Consider the following 22,714-nt stretch of genomic DNA (forward strand, 5'->3'; position numbering starts at 1 on the left):
GATTTCCCATGTGGAACTTATCTAACAAGGACAATGACTTAATCTTATCAGAGTAGGGAAACGGAAGAAGAGAAGAGAAGGAAGGAAGGAAGGAAGGAAGGAAAATAGAATAGAAGCCAAATGTGCAGTAAGTTGATATACTGCATACCCTACATATTCTAAACAGAATAAGCATAGGAAACAGAGTATTTTTCCTATATTGGAAATATGGTTTGACATCTAAGAAAAAGTTAAATATATCCCCCCTAGTATCACAGTTAAGTGGTTAGGTCAGTATTTAAATACAAGAGTTCCAAGGTGCCAAAATGTGTATATTTAGCATTATAAAGTTTTCTTTCCAAAATATATATTTAAATGGAAAACTGATGACATTTTTAACAAAAAAATGTATATGAATTGTTATAATGACTTCAAATGGTTTTTGGAAGCACTGGTTTTATTTCTGTATTCTTTCTCAGTCCTTGATTTTTTAATTTATATTATAAACCTCCAACAATAAAAAATAAATTTACATTTATTTCAATAGGGAGGCTTCCCCCCACTCCCCAAGAATGCCTATTAATGTCTTAGGAAACACCAGTATTCCAAGAAACAAAGACTGGGAAAGCTGTGTCAGCATAAGTACAGGTATTTACTCAACATTTTGTGACATACTGAAGTATATCACTTACTATAATCATTTATGAACTCACACACACATAAATATTTCTACGTATCTAGATATATCTTATATTTTTTCAAAAATCTTTAGGTTTAATACTAAGAAGAGGTCAGATGTCTTTTCTTTTAATGCTCTATGTAGTTCAGTTTTTCACTCAGTTTCTTATTGTTCTTATTAGAAATTTCCAAGAAGTGGGATCCCTGGGTGGCGCAGCGGTTTAGTGCCTGCCTTTGGCCCAGGGCGCGATCCTGGAGACCCGGGATCGAATCCCACGTCGGGCTCCCGGTGCATGGAGCCTGCTTCTCCCTCTGCCTATGTCTCTGCCTCTCTCTCTCTCTGTGAATATCAAAAATAAATAAAAAAAAAATAATAATAAAAATAAATAAAAAAAAAAGAAATTTCCAAGAAGAAAACAAATGTAAGAAGAATTTTCTAACATGTTCAAGTTTACATCATGGGTTTATAGTTGAACTAAGACTGCAATTTCTGCCTCCAGTTTATTCTTACAGTCACTGGACAATCCTTCTGTAATATTCAAGCTACTTTCTGGGGTCTGGAAGATGAGGAGGGAGAAAAGAAAGTAGATAATATTTAATTTCAAAGTACAATTCCTTCTAATTGTTCCATTCAGTAAAGAAAGGAAACAAAAATATTGTAATGTAAAACTACCACTTGGAAGAAATCGCATCTATTTAAGACTAATTAAAAATTAATCTAATTAAACTAATTAAAAATTGAAATCAGCATTTCAATTAACATAGATTTATTTTGTTTATTTTCAGTTTTGCAAGTTTAGAACAACTGTCATATGGTCATAGTGGTGATGGAGTTCTTATTTTAATTATGAGTTTTGCTTCTGCAGAAAGAAAAATGTAGACTTATCATGCTTTAATAGATAATAAAAGGAGAAGAGTTCAAACTCTAGATAGTACAATGACTTTCCCAAAAACAGATCTTTTCCTTTTAAGCACCAGATCAATAAGTGACCCTTTTGATCACAGAACAAACTAAAACCTCCTCTATATTTTGCTTGTTACTTTCATTTTTTCCCCCAAGAAAAGATGAAGCCACTTAAGTAGCAGACCACAAAAGCACTGTGACACTTTCATCTTAGTTAGGAGTTCAAAAAGTAAATAAAACTTTTTGAAACTTATACTTAAGAACAAAGCTAGCACCCAGTAGCTCAATATGCCTTTGGGGTTAGGAGTTTATTCAGAGCATCAAGAATCAGTATTTCCATCTAGACATACAAGTGATCTAAATAGCATTCATAGGACTTTAAAAGCCTTTTTGAAATAAAAAGTAGAGCAAACTACAAAAGTATAAATTCTAAGTTTTTCTACATCATTCCCACTTTGTAGAGCATTTGGTCAGGACGGGGACTGCCAGGACATCACATATCAATCGGATATGAAAGACTACGCTGGTCCACGTGGCCAAGACCCAGGAACAGACTAATGAGAACCAAGCTGCGTGCCTCTCGTCTTCAATTCGCCCTATGTCAATCGGCCCAGGAATCCATCGGGTGGGGACGCTGCATGGGTATTTGCTATCACTGCCAGATCCTGATCTTTCCTTAGTATATCGAAATATGGACTAGTAGAAAGGAGCATAAGTGCTGGAAAGCAAAGGGGAACAAGACAAGTATATATGGGAAGGAATGGTGCACACACTGGCAGCCTGCCTGGATATTTGGTGCAAATTGAATGCTAGGGGAGAAAAGCATATCTCTCTGCAAAGTCGACATTTCTGTTCCTTTTTACAGGTAATTTGGAGCATTTAGCAGATAATAGGGATTAAGAAGGTCCAACTGCGAGTTTTGTAATATCAAGAAATAATAATTTTAAATGTATTTTAAATACGAGAGGAAAGTACAAAATCTCTCCCTACCTCCGCCCTTGAGCGTATAGACAAAATAAGGAAGCATCCACTCAACGGCTTATTTGGTTCATTTCTGTATTTTTGAATACGAAAAGCTACTGAGAATAAGTCAAGAGCTCCACATTTTGATTACCTGTTATTTATTTCCTCTTGGCCCTAAGCAGATTTGATACCTGTTTTGTTCTCACCATCACAGTTAAACTCACCCATACAACTGAGTACTGAAATCTAGTTAGAAAGAAACAAACAAAAAAGAAAACTTAGATATTTATATGGAAAACGTGCCCTGAAGAAAAAGCCACTATAATGTCAGAACTAAAAAATGGCAGTTTTGTATTTGAGCATTCCTTACTGAAAATGTTAATTGCAAAATGTGCCAACTAAGATTTGCTCTGTCATTTACCAGCACAAGATCTCATTTGCTCCTTTGTCTTGCTATACGCCCCTACTGCAGTCTGAATGAGTGATGCTCTTGAATCACTGCTCTTTCCAAATTCTTTTTCCTCTGCTTCCCTTACTTTACTAGTTCTCGGGTTTCTGTCTCTATTGTTCCCGTTGTCTGGTACTCCTTCTGGAATTGTAGCTTTATAAAATGCTGTAGTGATGGGTTGCAGGATTTTTTCCCTCCACTTGTATACTGCCAAGGGACTCTTTGAAGACCTTACTTTTACCATCAAGAACTAGGGAGGCAGACCTGGTGGCCTTAAGGGATTTAATTAGAGTTCACCAAGTCAGAATCTCCAAGCTCTCAAAGACCTAATTTAAATACAAGTTCACTCACTTTTTCAACTATTTCTTAGGCCCTTATTAAAATTTCAGGTTATTAAAGGGAACATCCTGCGTTTTGCAATACCCTGAAAATAAACCTGGGTTATGCAGACTCTCAAACATCCTCTAGGTGCAAATGCAAAATTCTGCCAATCGCTAGGGAAATAATAATGAATTAGCATATAAATTATTGAAACAACCATTGTGGAATTTTGTTGATCATGATCATGATCAATTTATATTATATGGACAAGACCTATTTTAATGGAGACAGTTAAACACGGGTAGTAGATGAATTAGAGAAAATATGTAATTAAATGCTTTTGCGGTCAGTTGTCGTATTATTGCCTTATATAAAAATGGTAATTATTATGACTACTCTTTAGGTAGTGTGATATCCCTTTTGTTAAGCTGTCATCCAGAATCCTTGTTAAAAGCTCAAGACAAATTACATCGATTTACAAAAATGTTCTGGTCAATCAAACTTCTGTTACACATGGGTATGATAAGAAAGTCACATAGAACATGATTTCTGATTGGCCACATTGAGATTTTATGAGGGAAAAAAAGTGCTGGTCTTTTCTTGCCCTTTCCTTTCTGCATTAAGAACTGTGTCTTAATTAGACCTTCTAGCCAGGGATTGACTTAAAACACGAATTGACCATACTATGGTGTCAAAATTAAATAACTAACTGCATTAAAATCTATGGAGCTTTGGCATGAAGAGCAGAGAGCCACAATGGAAAGTGCCATTAAGCCAGTTGTCACATAAGTAGGAGAAATGGGCAAAAAGAAAGCAAACAGGTTGCTTTGACACCATTTAATTGCCAGTCTCCATATAAAAACAGAAGAAATTCATAGGGGCCAGGGAGATGGAAAGAAAATGAAAGCTTTGCCACCTTTCTTTGATTTGGGGTGCAATTTACAAAACATATCTTGCTTTTAAAAAAAATGCCCTAAAAGATTTCTTTTTGGTGAAATAAATAATTGTGAAAATTCTGTCACAGTCATTGTTTTCAATATTTCTCAGCTCATATCCTTGTAGTATTTTCATATAATTAGCATATTAGCTTTCTCAAAGTTAACCTTCACTATGGCTTTAATAAGTGGATTGAAGAGCTGGGTCTTTTCATAGAGCTAACTGGTGAGATATAGAAAGAATTTAGGTCGTCTTTACACTTTAGATTTTTTATTATTTATATACTTTTAAGTAGGCATAAAATCTTAGGTACTTTTCCATATATTTTATTCATTCAAATATGAAATATTTTATGCCATTTACACTATAAGTCAAGTTATATTTTAATCCTGATTATTTTCTGGCATCACTGCACAGAAAAATAGTGAAGTTATCATCTTACAAAAGCACACTAATTCTCAGTTACAACATTACAAGACTAGTTTATTGGTATAAATTCACATGAACTTCCCAAGACGAGATATTTTTCATAATTTAAAATTTTAAAGTTATGGTTTATAATGATCACCCTGGAGCAGAAAAGGAAAATCTGTTTCTTCAGTAGATGTGTTAAAAATTCTTTCCATTTGCTTTCCACCAAAAGATCATGCTTAAGTACTTTCATTTAATATAAAATATTTTTCAGGTTTGCCTTGTTATTTAACGAAATTCAAAATCAGTTTGCAAAGGCAATCGCCCCATTCGCCCAACCCTCTAAAAAAACTTGTCATTTCATGACAAACATAGATTTCCTGAGAGATGGAAAACATTCACTGTGAAAATTGCTATATTTATCCTTGAGACATATTTGGTAAAATTCACTAATTTGCCCAGTGCATAATTTCAGTATGTTCATGGAAAAACAAACTGTCTTACCAATGACTTTAAAACAGAATCCCTCTGCTCTCAGAATTCAATGGAAGCAAGTGCTATGTAAATACTAATGATTGAATGTGATCTTCCCAGGCAGTGGGAAGGAAAATGCTCATTTCGATCACACACACTTAGGCGTGCACACATGCACTTGTGTGCGTGATTTTTTTCAGGAAAGACCTTTATAAGATTGTCATAAAAAATCAAAAAGGCAATTTACAAGTAAACATTTAAGTCAGCAAGATGGAGACAACCAAGTATGAGGATTACTTTTCTAAATCACATATGTCAGATGCTATTTGTCCCCAAATGGTCTCTGAAGATTCTAGTTATACTTAATTTGTGTTAATATGATGTTGCAAAATTTACCTTAATAATGTGTGAAAAGTCAACAGAAGTCAATCTTTGATTCCTTCTGATGTCACTTTTAGCTGTGCATAAGCTGGTTGATGAAGAGGAAATGAATTTCCCAAATTTGAAGGTGAATATACACTATCAGCTTGGGATGTGCTCCAGTTTCCTGTCCTGGAAGACTCAGCTCCTCAAATTCATGTCTAGATCTCCTTTGGTGTATTATAATTTAAAAGAAATTAGACATTATATTTGATTTGAAATAAACATACAGATTTTTTGGTTTGATTTTGACTGTTCATGTATGAATAGGTACGGTATATTTTTCTAAATTATTGTGTAATCGATTTCACAAAGAATTATTAACATTTTGAGCATCATATGAGGAATCAAAATAGACCTCTAATCTACCATTTCTTCATGCCAATTCTAATTCTTATTTTCTTCATTTTAATTCTGGGTTATTGCATTATCTACTTACAAAAAGGCCCTTGTTTGTAGGTGAAAAGACAGGAATTTACAAAAATAGCCAGAAATAGCTACTCAGTCCTCAAGCCTCTTGCATCCTCTTGCATCCTCAAAGACATATGAACTTATACATTACATTCATTTTTTAAAGTCTTGCTTTAACACTTAATGATAGATTCAAATTGATTACACTAAGACCATCTCTGTTTTCACCTGATAATATAGCAGACAAAACACTTGAACTAAAGCTAAAACAATTGCCAATTCAGCAATCTCCTTAGTTTACTTGTGCTAGCTTTATTAGTATTGCCTTCAATATTAAGTTCCTCTATAGGATTCTTTTAATTCATCAGTAATCTTTGGAGAGTGGAGTTAGATAAAACCAGAAAAAATAATATTTTTGGATACCCACAAACTACAATATGTAGTAAGACACAGAAAGCAAGTAAGCAACTGAGTGTACCATTAGATACTGTGGAGAATCCTCCTTGCCCTTAGAACACCTCACATACAGTATGTAATTTGTGACTCCCTGATGTTTTGTCCAAGAATAGGTGCCAGAGTTGGTCTTTACATAAATATGAAAAATTATTGAGTTTTTAGGCAAACTAGATGCTATTAAAGTTATATCTTCTTCTAGCCTTCCAACATACTGCATTGCATACTCATCTGGGGTTTATACACACCACTACCACACCCACCTACCCCTCTGCCACAGAATGGAGCCAGTAACTATGTAATACTACCAAACTGATATTCATAAAACTGTACTGAAGAGGTGTCAGTTCTCTCCAGTATTTACATTATGATTCGTCTTAGATTTCCTCTACAAGCCCATTTTATTCTAACATTCAGAGTTTTAATATCGTCTGGCCTCAGTCCCCATCACTCAATGCTGATACTGCCTCTCTGATCCCCTTCTCTACCACACAAAGGTTTTTTTTATAAAACTGTCTTCGTTTTTTCCTATGCTCCTGATCAAGTTCTGATTTTTGAAGCTTTCTGCAATTATTTAAGTCCACACTGCTTGTTCAGCTTATTAAATTATATTGCTCATGGTACCATATAAATTATTCATTCATCTGAAAAACACGGTCTTTGGTTTTCTTCTGCCCCTTCCCCAAATTATTTACTTGTCTTTAGTTTTTGTTTCCTATTTGCAAAAGACACTTTAATGCTTGCCTGTAAGATAAAGTAAAAGAATCTTTAATGTGTTGTTTTGGTAAGTATATGGCTAAATTTGGGGTAACAAAACCCAACATAAGAGTGACTAAACTAAATTAAACTAATTTCTTCCTAATTTAACAGTCTGAGGAAGACAGTTTAGGATTGTAATGGCAGCAGTGCTTCCAGTGACATCAAGGAATCTGGGATCCTTCTACATTGCTGCTTTGTTACATGTTAGACTACACCTTTGCTTCTATGATCCAAGCTGGCTCACAATCCCAAACATATTCTTTTAAAAAAAGCAGAATATAGGAAAAATAGAAGGGAGAAGAGCCTCTCCAATGAAGGACACCTCACTTCCTTAGACCACATTGTTCTAAATTTAATCAAAGCCACACCTGGTAGTAAGGAGACCAGAAAATAGAGTGTTTATTTCAGGTATTTGTATGCCCAGCTACAAATCAGGTATTTTGTTACCAAAAGAGAAGTGACTGGATATAAGTAGACCCAAATTCTGTTATACAAGGACTACAGTGATCTCTGCCATTATTATCTCTATGCCTATCTCCCTAGTATTTTCATTATTTTTACTTCCCCTACTTTAGAAATAATAATTTTTTTCAGCTCCTCAATCTCCTCCTTTTTCCTAAATCATACTATCTTTATGTCGTCAGGTGGCTAACATCTATTCATTCTTCACCCCTCACCTTAAGATCACCTCCTCAGGGAGTCCTGCATCAAATTGAGTCTTATTATAAAGTCTAATAGCACTCTGACTCCTTTGATACATTCATTGTACTTCTGTTTGCATGTTTAATGCTATTTTTTATTGAGCAGTTCAATCCATAAAAACAGGTCAGTGTGACAGAAGTTCAAAGTACCTTGAGAAAAGATTTATCATAGAAAGTGAGAAAAGACTTCAATTTGAAAGTTCATTTTGGAAGCTGAATTTTTATCTGTGTAGGCAGAGATAATGGAAAAAGAACTACAAAGAGTACAACTCATTTATTGGATGATCAGGATGTCACTGAAACAACCAAGTTTTTTGTTTTGTTTTGTTTTGTTTTTTGTCACTATTGGTTTTGCAAATTCACTCTATGGATCTATTTATCACTGTCCCTGGGATAAAATCTCAGACAGGTCCCCTATATTTTTCAGTCACTCATCGATAATTGAAATGTGCAGCTCATTCAAATAACCTCATAACTTCCGGCTAGACCAACCTACTTTGATAACTTTACTATCCAATTTAAACTATTTTCAGGGCTTTGGAAACCTAGATTAGAGAAGAGAAATTAGGAATAAAAAACTTATTTTTATATAGATGGTAGCATGATACTGTGGCACGGATACCCTCTGGATAATTGTTGAGTCATTGTATTTTCTCTTTCATTAGGCAATTTTCTAGATTCCACAGAAATGCTCCTGCCTGAACTCTCCAACCATAGCTCCCAGAGTGCTGGTGCTGCCTGGCCACTTACAATTCCCTCATCCTCCTTTGTCTGTATTGAGATAGTCATCTACTTCTATGCAAACCCATTGAGTGAAATTTCTTATTAAGACATCATAAGACCGAAAAACCTTTTTTGGGTTTCATATCTGGCCCCCAAGAAACATGCATTTTTCCCTTTAAACTCTTAAACTGAAGCTCCTACAAACATAATTACTTCTATTAACTCAGCAGGAAGAGGCAGCTTTAGACAAATCCTCTTTCTTTTTACATATGAGAGAGAAATTAGTCGTGAGATTCTTAAAATGCCAAAGACAAGATATTAAACTCTCTGGGCTGTCCTTGTGAAGATCTTTTCACTTGACCTGAGGTAAGAGAGTGGGAATAACTGTCTTCATATCCTCCATAAAAGGGATTGGGAATCCAAAGCACACTTAAAATTTCTCTTCAAAGAAATCCCTCCTCATCTCAATTTTCTTCTGCTTAGATGCTAATCAATAGCTTAAATGTGGCTGATGGGAGACTCCTCCTCGAACGAGCATTACTGTCTCTTAGCTAAGCTTCAGAGATAAACACCTCACTTTAGGATTAAGGAATATCTGATTCCTCTTTTAGTTATAGCCTTTATGGCCTCAAACTAAAAAAAGAGACACTCATATAACATCATATTTTAGGGGGAAAAACAAGGCTAATTTGGGAATATCTGGTCACCCTCTATTTGGAGATAACCCAATAACCATATTGATAGATTCATAGTAAGATTCATTCATACAAACAAATATAAAATTGAGAGAAAAAGCTGAAAAGGGTTTCTTGAAGATCATGCTTAAGAGTTGAAATTTGGACCGATAAGCCCAATAGAACTACCATAGAATTTTACTGTGAGATTATTTTTAAAAACACATTACATTCCCCATCACACTTTTGTAATCACTTCAAACCTTGAGAATGATAAAAATCTGCTGTAGGGACATTTCTATTAGTGACTCTATTATAATGTGATAGAGTTGGATAGTCCCACTGGATTTACATAACTCTGCATTTGGTTCAAAAATTATAGAATTTCAGAGTAAAGAAATCATGATGTACAATCTTTATTAATAATACAATGAAAACAATTTTATATGAAATTCCTATGCCACATAAAAATAAGAATACTGCTAATAAGGGTAGCATAGTATATTCTAACATAATTTTTCAACTGAAGTCATGTAATCTAGCTGAAGGGAAAGTGCCAAGTAGAAAAAAAGCCACAAAATCAATCAGATAGGTCAATATGAGTGCTTCCTTATGAGCATTCTTTTGAAGGAATATCCTTATCATTCAATTCTAAGTCTTTATAAAGCAGAAAGGGAGTTAGGAAGTCATATGACTTGATTCTACAAGAACCAGTTAGTAAATCTGAATAATACTGGCATAGATATGATAATCAAATCCAGATCTATTAATGACACTGCCATGAGAAGCATATAAATATAAAAATAAAAGGACAAGAATAGAGCCCTGGGGGACCACACATTTTACAGTAACTGTTTCTGATGAACTGCTACCCAATATAGTATGCTGTGTCTGCTGACAAAGATAATTACATTTCAAACCAATTTAATGCTGTCTCAGAATTCCAACTCACGTTTCTGAAAGTTCTAACAATATATCACTGTCTACTGTGTCAAAGGTGAGTGATAGATCTGGCTTTGAGTGTAGGCATCTATTCTTTCTCAGAAACTTTCACATATCACTAAAGATAAACAGGTAGTCCCTGGTAACTTATTGGGCACCCCAAAATCCATGTTGGAATTTTATCAAATATTAATCATAAATAATTGAAAATATCAAACATGTCTCTATCCTATTTTTTTCTATAAGAGATAAGAACTGGAAAATTTTTACCAGAGTCCAGTAGGCACATGGTTGATAATCCTCAAATGTTTGTTGAATGAATATATGCATACATGTTTATTCAATAATCAGTGAACTAGAGAAGCAAAAAGCCTGTGAAATATAGTGAGTGTGCTAATAGGTTATAGAATTCTCATTTCTACTAAAAATTATATTCTGTATATAATTCCCTAAATACATGTGTGAGCAGGGCCAAATAAGTCCTTAAAATAAGACAAAAAGCAAGAAAATAAAAATAAATATATAATGAAAAATCCCAAAGCATGCAGAGAATTTCTTTTGTGTTTCTCCAAGACTTGTTTTGAATTAACACTTTTAAGAATTAAAAATAGGAAGATTTTATACCTGTAGTGGGTATAAACCAAAGGCCATAAGTTCAGATGTGTGAGTAAAAATTGTTTTCATTATTTTCTTTCAATCAGTGATTTATATTCTCCAATCCCACTGAAGTGTGGGAAAGTTAGCTCTATTCATACCACTTGTTTCCCTCTAAGATGGTGGGAATACCTACACTCATCAGTCAACACCAACGACCACAACAACATGCTCTCAGTCCTCAAAGTCCCTTCAGCTTTGCCATTTTTGCTGTTTAAGTGCCCTTCTCAGCACCTAGTATCCAGTCTGCAGGGAGCTACCACAAAAATCTGCTCATGTTCATTTTTATACCAATTTCTTCTCTCCCAAAGTCCTTGGAAATATCTTCCTCTTGAAAGGCATCTCCCCCTTTTTTCTCTTTTCAAACCCTCCAGGACACCAAATTTATTCTCAATGACTGGATTCTAGTCAAGATAAGCCAGGAAGGAAAATAAATTAGTTAAGAAGTTGAGATTTTATCATAAAGTAATCAATAATATAAAGACTGAAATAGGGCAGCCTGGGTGGCTCAGTGGTTTAGCGCCACCCAGAGTGTGATCCTGGAGACCCAGGATCAAGTCTCACATCAGACTCCCTGCATGGAGTCTGCTTCTCCCTCTGCCTGTGTCTCTGCCTCTCTCTCTCTCTCATGAATAAATAAATAAAATCTTTTTAAAAAAAAAAAAAAAAAGAAGAAGACTGAAGTAATTAAATTCAAAAGATCCTTTACTAACAGAAAGGATCTACTATCTTCATCCCAGGCACCTCTGGTTTGGGGATCAAGGTAGTTGTTCAAAGTGCTTATCTCCTGGCCAATGGTGGGAAGGAGAAAGGGACTTAGGGGGAACATGTGCATACTTCTTTATAGGGGCAAAGGAATAAGGACTGGTTTCACAGGTGTGTAGCCAGTGCAGTCACACAGGCCTTGTGCTCAGAAAGCAGTCCCATCCTGGGCTTTCATGCTCTGTGATCACCATATTAATTCTTTTTCATTATCAATCATTTTATCTTTGAATTTCTGTTTTCCAAGAGTTTTTCATTGGGACAATGAAGCATGTGCTAGGGGCATGGAGCCTTGGCTTCCTGCTGATTCTACCTTCTTGCGATATTCCCTCTTGAGAAAAGTCTCCAACACTCTCAGCCTCAACTCACTCAACAGATGATGCTGTTGCTAACCTCCAGCAGGGTTTTGACTTTTACGAATAAAGTTTTATCAACATTCATGTACATGTTTTTGTGCCAACATAAATTTTTCTTTCTCTGGGAAAAATATCTAAAAGTGGTATCTCTGGGTCATAGAGTAGATATGTTTAACACTATTAGAAACTGCAGATCTATTTTTCGTCGTACCATTTGACATTGTCACCAGCAAAGTATGGTAACAGCAGTTGCTCTACATCAACACCACACTTGACATTGTCATTATTTTTTATTTTATCCACTTTCACAGGTGTGTAGTGGTAGTTACTCTGGGTTCTAATCTGAAATTTCCTGATGGATAATCATGTTGAATGTATTTCATGGGCCTATATCCCATATTTATATTCTCTTTGGTGAAATATTTGTGCAAGTTTTTGCCTTTTTTTGAATTGGGTTGTTTTCTTATTATTGAGCTCTAGGAAGTCTTTATATTTTCTGGATATAAATTATTTGTCAGCTATATGACTTGCAAATATTTTCTCTGGGTCTGTAACTTGGCTTTTAATTCTCTTGACAGATTAGCAAAGAAAATTTTCTAATTTAGATGAAATCCAATTTTTCAGGGTTTTTTTTATGGTTTATATTTTTAGATCCATTTCTAAAATTTCTTGGCCTAACTCCAAGTGAAAAAGATTGCCTCTTCTGCTTTTTATTTAAAGTTTATAGATTTATGTTTTACATTTAGACATTTTGTATTACATTTTGTATTAATTTTTATATAAGGAATGAGGTTTAGGTCCAGGTTTATGTGTGTGCAAATGGATGACCAATTGTTCCAACACTGTTATTAACAAGACCAATCTTATGCATTTAATGCTTTGCACCCTTGTCAATAATCAAATGGCTATATTCATGTAGGTCTATTTCTTTATTCTCTACGTGGTTCCATTGATCTTGTGTCTCTTTTCGCCAATACCACACTGTCTTCATTAGTGTCTATAATGTATGTTGATCAATTATTTTTTATTTAAATAAGTTTGTTTAGTAGCATGTTTTCTGTGGGCAGTTGGTGTTACAGGGCTCTTGGAGAAAAGAAGGTTTGATTTAGTTAGGATGGGGGAATGGCTTACAAGGACAATGTTCATCAGCATGTACAGAGTATGCCTGTCAATCTGACCTCTAAGCTTGAGATAAGCACTATATCCAGAAGCGGGTGGATACTAAAGACTGATATAGCTCATTTGAAAATGAACATCAATCATTCTTTGTTTATCCTTGTGGAATTTTGCTTTATTCGTGTGCAGCCTTGGAAGATACTGAACGTCACAGATACAGATATCTAGACCAGATATCTGGAGCTTTTTCTACATAACTCCTACTATCTTGGAACTATCTGCTGAAATTTCTAGCTGTCTCAGTTCCCTGAACTCCAGTTCCCAGCTCCTCAACTCACCAAGGCCACCAGACTCTGGGTTCTCTTTTGTATGCCCACAGTCTGAAAGTGGCCACCAATCAGAAATCCTAAGTGATATTAAAGGCTACGATCTTTTGTTTTCTTTTTCTCAAGGATAAGCCCTTTACTGTCATTGTCCAATGTTGAAAGCAGTTGCTTCACACAGTCTTCCTGTTTTCTAGCTGTTACCTTGGAAAGTTAAGGCCAATACTTATTAATCATAGCAGGAAGCAAAAGTCTATTATTTTATTTATTGGCTGTCAGATCAGGTGTGTGTGCATGTTTACGTGACTAACAAATCAAATTGTTATAAATATTTATATTCAGATATTTAAACAAATAGAAGTCTTCTCTACATGATTGCTGGCTGGAGCTGTGTTAAGGGTACGGGAACTTTCTAAGATACACTTTTATAGAGTGGTTGTACAATTTATAGTCTCACTACCAATGGATGCCATTTCCACCTGTTCCACATCTATATGCTTGATATTATCAGTTGTTTTTTTTTTATTTTTTCCATTCTATTTGGTGTGACTTTAATTTACATTTTGCTAATGGTTAATGATGTTGAGAATTTTCCTGTGCTTATTTTCCATCTGTATATTTTCCCTGGTTATGTGTCCAAATCATTTAAGCATAATTGTAATTGGGATTTTTTTCTCATTATTGAGTTTTGGGTGTTCTTTATATATTCTGAATACAAATCTTATACCAGACACAAATATTTGCAAATATTTTCACCCAGATTGTGGCTCATCTTTTCATTCCCTTAACAGTATCTTTCAAAGGCTTCTATGTTTAATTTTGATTAAATTTAACCTAGCAATTTTTTAACAGATCATGCTTTTTGTTTTACCTAAAGAATCTTTACCTAAGGTTTTACATAAGGCAAGATCGCAAAGATTCTTTCCTGTATTTTTCGTCTTGAAGCTTTCTAATTATGTGCACTATATGTATGTATATTATCCATTTTGAGTTAATTTTTGTTATATATCAAGTTCTTTTTTTGTTTTTAACATATAGAGATCCAATTTTTCAGGCACAATTTGTTGAAATCACAGTTCTTTCTTCATTGACTTGCCTTTTATACCTTTGTCAAAAGCCAAGTAATTATAGTGTATAGGTTTATTTCTGGACTCTATATTATGTTCCATCGATCTATGTGCCTATCATTTTATTAATATTACACTGACTAGGGGATCCCCTGGGTGGCGCAGCGGTTTGGTGCCTGCCTTTGGCCCAGGGCGTGGTCCTGGAGACCCGGGATCGAATCCCACGTCGGGCTCCCAGTGCGTGGAGCCTGCTTCTCCCTCTGCCTGTGTCTCTGCCTCTCTCTCTATCTCTCTGTGACTATCATAAATAAATAAAAAAATTAAAAAAAAATATTACACTGACTAGATTATTGGAGCTTCTTGTTAAGTCTTAAAATAAGGTAGTGTAAGTTCTAAACTTCATTTTTGATTTTGTTTATGCTTTTCTAGATACTGTGTCTTCCTAAGTACATTTTAGAATCAATTTGATAATGTTTACAAAATCTTAACTGGATTTTTTTTTTGGAATTGCTTTGAATCTATGTGTATTATTTTAGAGAAAGGTGACAGTTCAAGCAATGGTGAGTTTTCCAACCTATAAACACATATTTCTCCACTGGTGTCTGTCTTAATTTCCTTCATTTGTGTTTTATAATTTTCAGTAACAAGTCTTACATATATTTTATTAAATTTGTATATAGGCATATTATTTTCAGCACAATTATAAGTAGTATATTTTAATTTAAATTTCCAATTGTTTATTAGTATATAGAAATACAATGAATTTTTGTATATTGAACTATTATCTATAACCCTACTGCACTCACTTTTTATTTTAATAATTTTTCTGTAGATTCTTTGAAATTTTCTATGTAGGCAAGATGTTGTCTCTGAATGGAAATAGTTTTAGTGCTTTTTTTCCCAACTTGTGTGTTTTTAATATATTTTTTAACCCTATTGTACTGGCTAGAAGTTCCCATAGTATGTTGAATAGGAGGGTGAGGACATCTTTTCTTTAGTACAAATCTTAGGTGAAAAGAATTTAGTCTTTAACTATTAAGGACAATGTTACCTGAAAATTTTGTGAGGATGTCCTTTATCAGGATAAGGACACCCCCTTCTACTCATGATTTGCTGAGTTTTTAATCATGAATCAATCTTGAATTTGGTGGAATGCTTTTTCTTCATCTATTGAGATCTATGGTGGTAAATGTCTAACAACTAACATTCTGAGAAGAAAACTATGAATAGTGCTCCTATGAACATCCATGTGCAAGTATCTGTTTACATATCTGTCTTCTATTAACCCCAGTTTTCTTTTTTTTAATTTATTTTTTTTTCTTTTTAACTTATGATAGAGAGAGAGAGAGAGAGAGAGGCAGAGACATAGGCAGAGGGAGAAGCAGGCTCCATGCACTGGGAGCCCAACGTGGGATTCCATCCCGGGTCTCCAGGTTCGCGCCCTGGGCCAAAGGCAGGCGCCAAACCGCTGCGCCACCCAGGGATCCCCAACCCCAGTTTTCTTTTGATTAGTGTTACTATGACATGGTTTTCTTCATGCTTTCATATTTAACCATTGATGTTTTTGTATTTTGGTAGGCAGCATATGGTTCGGTTTTGCTTTTTGTAACCCATCTAAAAAAACAAACAACACATTTTAAATTTAATTGAGGTGCTTAAGCCATTTGTATATATTATTGATATTCTTTAGTTTAACTATACTAAGTAGCTATTTGTATTTGATGGTATCATCTTTTTCTTGCAGCCTTTTTCCTTTTATCTTGCCTCCTTTTGGATTAATTTTCTTTTATGATTCCATCTTGTTGGCTTATTAGCTACTTTTTAAAGGATTGCATTTAGAGTTAATGAAATATCTCTCTATCAAATGTTCCTTCAAGTAGGATTACATCATTTCAAATAGAGCATAAAAATCTCAAAACAGTATATTTCAATTATCTCCTTCTTGGTCTTTGTGTTACTGTCATACATTTGTTTCAATCTATGTTATAAGTTTTATAATACATTATTATTATTACTTTAAGCTGTCAATTATCTTCTAACATGATTTTTTAATAAAAAATCAATTATTTTACATTTATCCTACCTTATTACATGTATAATAAATATACTTAGTTATTACATAATTGCCTTTCTAAAAACTCTTCCTCTTTGTGTAGATCCATAGTTCCAGATGAATCTTTTTTATTTTTTGCCAGACTTTTTTTCTTAATTACTTCATTCAAAAATGAAGGCAAATAAAGATTATTTAAGATATATACAAACTCAAGGAATTCACCATCACATATTGCTATCTAATAAAAATATAATGCAAAGCACATATAAAATTTTTAATTCTATAATACTTACAAAGCTAAAAAGATTAAGGCCAACTTTAATATATTATTTAACCCAGTGTAACCAAAATATTTCAAGATATTACCATTAAAAGTAACAAAATATTTCACATTATTTTTTACTTTTCAATATCTGATGTGAATTTTACAGTTATAGCATATCTTAATTTGACCTACTCACATTTCCAGTGCTCAAAAATCACACACAGATACTGGCTATTGTTTTGGACATCATAGGTCTAAACTACCATGACTAACCTAAAACAATCACAGTCACTTTCCTAGGGTTGGAAATAGGAACCCAAAGCAAGATACAAAGTACTTAATGTGTGTTTTGTAGGCAACTATCAAAGTGTAGAACTCAGAATTCATATCTCCTCTTCCTATGACTTCTCAGTTATAATAATGATAACAATTATACCATTCTGAATGTATGACCATCTTGGATTTATGTTACCTAAAATTTTGGTAAGTTAGGACTATATCTACAAGGGGATATAGAAACAGCTGACCAATCCTTATGTGATGGCAACTTGCCACTTTCTTCCTTAGTCCTATAATACAAAAAAAAAAAAAAAAAACTGAACAAATAATCCATGTACTGCATGTACCTAGTACCTGGCCCAAACCTCTCAGCAATGTACTGACATAGATCTTCTGCTCATGACCTAATTGTCGATAGCATCCAATTTTCAATTTTCCAATCTTTCTCTAAGGTCTTGCAAGCAAATAAGTATAAATTACTCAAATCTTCAATTCCTCAAGTTCTTTGGTTGCCCCTTTGCATACATGTTGTGCTCAGTAGCAGAATGGAGAGGAAAGATTTAGCTGATTGATAAACCTCCTGTTAATCTAAAATAGTATATCTACTCTGGAACCTGCTTCTCTGGAAGGAATAAAGGAGTGATATTTAAAAGCAATGTTCCCAGTAGTGTAACAGATTCTCTGAAAAAAGATTTCCCTTCACAGAACTATCAAGGCTCTATAGTAAAATATGCAAATATATAAAACAATATTGTTTTATATGATAACCCATGTATATATAATCTCCTTACAGTATGCAGGTATTTAAGTAGTAAAATTTGAGATCTGATATGGAAGCATTTGAAATGGCACATAGAGCCCTGTTCTCTAACATCCTTCATCTTCTAATCTTATTTTTAGGAAAAAAGGATAGCTCTTTATCTCTTTCAAAATTACATAGAAAAGGATTACTAGATACATTTCTGTGTGCCATAATTTGCTCTTATATTGCCATATTTGGAAGACTCTACAGATACTGGTTGTGTTTTGGGCTCTAAAATCAGCCTGACGTAGCTAAATCCTAGTTCCAACAAATATACTAGTTCTTTTAAATGGGAATATTTCTTTCTTTACACCAATTTTCTCAAATGTATAACATACGACATATAGACAGATAATGTTGATATTCTATAGAAATAATAGAATTAGATGACATCACATCCATGAAATATCACCATAGAGCTTTACAAAGAAAAAAACTCAATAAATATTATCTCTGCATCTGTTTAGTTGATTGCTTGATATCTTACCAATGGGTCTTTTTCTATTCCTTTTTTTCTTTTTGGTGTGTCTTGTATTTTTTGTTTAAATGTTAGACACTATATGTAGAAGAGTGATAGAGATTGGAGGAAATATGATTTATGGGGGGGGGGACTATGCTTCTTTTTTTTTTTTTTCCTCTGGTTAGACCATCCATGAGAATGGTTGAATTAATCTAGTCCATAGGCGATTTGGGCTTGGGATTTGTTATTGGTACAGTTTTCTTTGTTACTAGTACACCAGCAACTTCAAATTTTTCCATCAGTGGACTACTGCTTTCTTATAGTTGGATAGAGCAAGAAGTGCCAGAAGTTTCTCTGGTATTTTTGTTCCACCTTAAGCTTTCAGAAGACTATGCATTCCCTGCACCACAAAAAGGGAGTTTTATCACATTTTTTTCCTCTCTCACTTGCACACTGCCACTGTTTGGTATATAGGGTGAGGGCTTTCTCAGTTCCCCTACTCAGGCCTTAGTTTTAGGCAAATCATGTGTGCTGTGACTGCTCTTGCTTCTAATTCTCAGGGGAGAATCTCATCATCCTTTAAAATTTAGTTCATTTGGTTGCACCGTAGCTCAGCTTTCTAACACCCCTCCCCAAGTTATGACTTTAAGTATCATCTTTTTGTTTTTGTTGTTCTTAGAATGTAATGTTCTCTTCTGACTTACTACATCCTAAGATAAACACCTATACTGAAACATTCTAAGAAGTCATTCTCATCCTTTGACAAGAATGACTAAGTTATTTGTAAGGATACAGTCACATGACACTATGCATGCAAGATACTTGGTAAATATTCCAAATCAAGTTCACTTTTGGAGAGTACTTAAATTCAGAAGTTGAATTTTTATATCATCAATTAAACACTGTAATCCTGTAATTCAATAAACTAAACTGAAGTAAACTATCCATAGCAGCCTTACATAATAAAACGGCTTATTACACATAGATATATATACAACACATAATATCCAAATATGTTTTTAGTGGTGGCAATATACCTTTGTGGGGTTTTTTTGTTGTTTTATTTTTTTTTTTTTGGTAATATACCTTTTTATCAGTATTTTCATTCTATTGCAATACTAAAAGAAATCTCAGAGACTTGATTTGGAAAAACAAATGCTTTTTGGAAAATCAATTAAAAACTGTAATAAATTATGTAACAGTGAACTTCTAGAGTCTTATAGTTTTATTTAAATGAGGTTATAAGTCATAATCCAATCTATATAATAAAAATAATCAATTAAAACATCTTAGAATCTTTTGCCAATATATTCATATCAGAGACCATGTAAAAAATATTATTTTTTCAATATTCATCACTGGGGTATGTAGGAGTAATTTTTAATGGAGAAATATAAAATATTCGCATGATGAAAACTATTTTTATCAAAATCAAAAATTATATTGAATTGTTATGCATTATCACAATAATTGGATTACAATATCTTTAACAAAACCTCTCTTATGTTACATTATAATGTGATGCCTAAAAGATATATTTAGAAAAATTTTTATTTAAGAGAAATTCTCCACAAGGGATGCTGAGCATCAAAATCTCAAGCTTGAAGTTTTACATATTGGCAGCTCTGAAAAGCATACAGAAAAATGTTGGTAAGACCACCCCACAAATCATTATCAAGGGTTTCTCAACCTCATCACTGTTGACTGGATAATTACTGTGGGAGCTGTCCTGTGACTTCTTGGTTATTTAGTAGCATTCCTGACCTTTACCCCCTAAATGCTAATAGTACCCATCCAATAATAACAAACATTACCAAATATCCCTTTTTGTGTGGGGACAAATGCACTCCTAATTGTGAACCATAACTAGTCCCTGGCATAACATATCCCCATCACCAGTTAAACCTGAAGTATACATCCAAAAGTAAACAGTCCCAAATTCTGAGAACTGAGGCCTCATGAGTTCTATATTCAAATATATATGTGTGCCAAATGTATGTGTAAATAGCTTTTAAAAGTCTATAGGATATTCACTGAGAAGAAATTATCATGAAGTGGCCAGAAACAGGCTGACAATATGGCAGAGTAGGAAAACCCTAAGCTCACCTCCTCCAATGGATACAATTAGACAACACTCACATCAGCATAAATAACCCAGAAAATGACCCAAGGACTGGCAGATGAAACTCCACAACTAAAGGTAGAAAAGAAGCCACATTGAAGAAGATAGGAAGGGTAAAGACATGGTTTGGGAGGGAATAGGACCATGGCTCTCTGCAAATGGGAGTAAGCCATGGAGCAGAGCAAAGGGTAAGAAACAGACTATCACATAGTGGAGCACATACAAGGAAAATGAATCCCATTATATTTGGCTTTTAAAGGAAGAGGAGCTGAATTTTTTGAGTTCTGACAACGAGCAGGTCTTAAAGTCTGGAATCTTAAAAATCTGTAGGCTCAGCTCTGGGAGAATCTGGAGAGTATTAGGAAGTGAAGTCCCTGACCTTAAAGAGACAACAGGACAAACTCTCAGCAGAGATAGAGCATAGAAGTGGCAGCTTGAAAAATGCCTGGGGCACATGGGAGAGACATTTATTTACTCATCTCAGAGCATGGTCAGAGAGGCAGAGATTTCAGGGAGACACCTCCAGGAAGAAAGGAGCTAACAGGTATCATATCCCTTTCCAGCCATCAATATAAACACATGGCCAGCTGTGGGAACCAGTAGAGCACCTTCACTCACTACCTAGCTTGCTTACACCAAGCCCTGTCCCACCCCGTTCACCCCCATGCTTCAGTGGATCTGCCCTTTCCAGTCACTCTAATCATGCTTGCTTCACTCTTGTTGCTGCAACTCCCTGCCCCCAAAAGATCAGTGCATACACAGACAACACCGTGTCCACCAACCCATGGCCTCAGTGCAACAGTGGCGGTGGGAGGTCTCATTTCACAAGCAGACCAGCACAACCTTGTTAAAATGCATTTCATCCAGTCAGGGACAAAATATAGCCCACAACTGGCCAAGAGAGCCTTTGCAGACAACTGATCTGAAGGAAAAAGCAGCCAGGACACAATGGCAAGACACATGCAACATATGTAAGAAACACTCTCTGAAGCACCAGGTCCTGGGAAATGTGGAACACAGTATTGGAGGGTACTCTAGGACCTCTTCTTCATAAGTCCATTATCCTCAAGAGCAAGAGACATAGTTGATTTTCCTAATATAGAGAGACACAGAGTTAGACAAAATGAGGAGACAGAGGAATATGTCCAAATGAAAGACTAGAACAAAACTACAACAGAAGATCTGAGCAAAATGGATATGAATAATATTCCTGATAGAGAATTTAAGGTAATGATCATAAAGATAATGGACTTGAGAAAAGAATGGAGGACATAAGTGTGACTTTTAACAAAGAGATTAAAAAAGAAACAATCAGAGATGTAGAACACAAAGTGAAATTAAAAATACAGTTGATAGAATAACAGGCTAGGGGAAGCAGAGGAATGAATTAATGACCTGGAAGACAGAGTCTGGAAAGTAATCAAGCTGAGCAGGTAAGAGAAAAAAAAAAATATTAGGCAAAATGAGAATAGACTTAGGGAATTCAGTAACTGCATAAAGCATAACAATATTCACATTATAGGGATCCCAGTAGAAGAAAAAAGAGACAAAGGGGGCAGAAAAAATTATTTGAAGAAATTATAGCTGAAAATTTCCCCAACCTGGGAAGGAAACAGATATCTGGATGCAGGAAGCAGAAATCAACCCAGGGAGGTCTATATGAAAACATATGGTAATGAAAGTGGCAAAAAGTAGTGATAAAGAATGATTTTATAAGCAGCAAGAGAAAATAAGGCAGTTACATATGGATATACATGAGTAGTTCAGTCAGTTAAGCATCCAGCATGTGATTTCAGCTCTGGTTATGATCTCATGGGTCATGGGGTTGAACCCTGCACTGGGCTCTGTGCCTGGGGGGAGTCTACTTGAGATTATCTCCCTCTGTACCTCCCCTGACTTGTGTTTTCTCTCTTTCTCTCTCTCTCTCTCTCTCTCTCTCATAAATAAATAAATAAATAAATAAATAAATAAATAAATAATTTTTTTAAATAAATTTTTGTATTTTTATTTTTGTAAAAGATTTTACATACTAGGGGAAGCTCCATAATACTATCAGATTTTTCAGCAGAAACTTTTCAGGCCAGAAGAGAGTGATATTATGTATTCAAAGTGCCAAAAGGGAAAAATCTATAGCCAAGACTACTTTATCCAGTAAAGGTATCATTCAAAATAAGAGAGATAGTTTCTTTGACAAACAAAAACTAAAGGAGTTCATGACCATTAAACCAAAAAATATTAAAAGGAACTCATTGAATGGA

The sequence above is a fragment of the Vulpes lagopus genome, chromosome 4, assembly GCF_018345385.1.
Source record: "Vulpes lagopus strain Blue_001 chromosome 4, ASM1834538v1, whole genome shotgun sequence".
Classification (NCBI taxonomy): Eukaryota; Metazoa; Chordata; class Mammalia; order Carnivora; family Canidae; genus Vulpes; species Vulpes lagopus.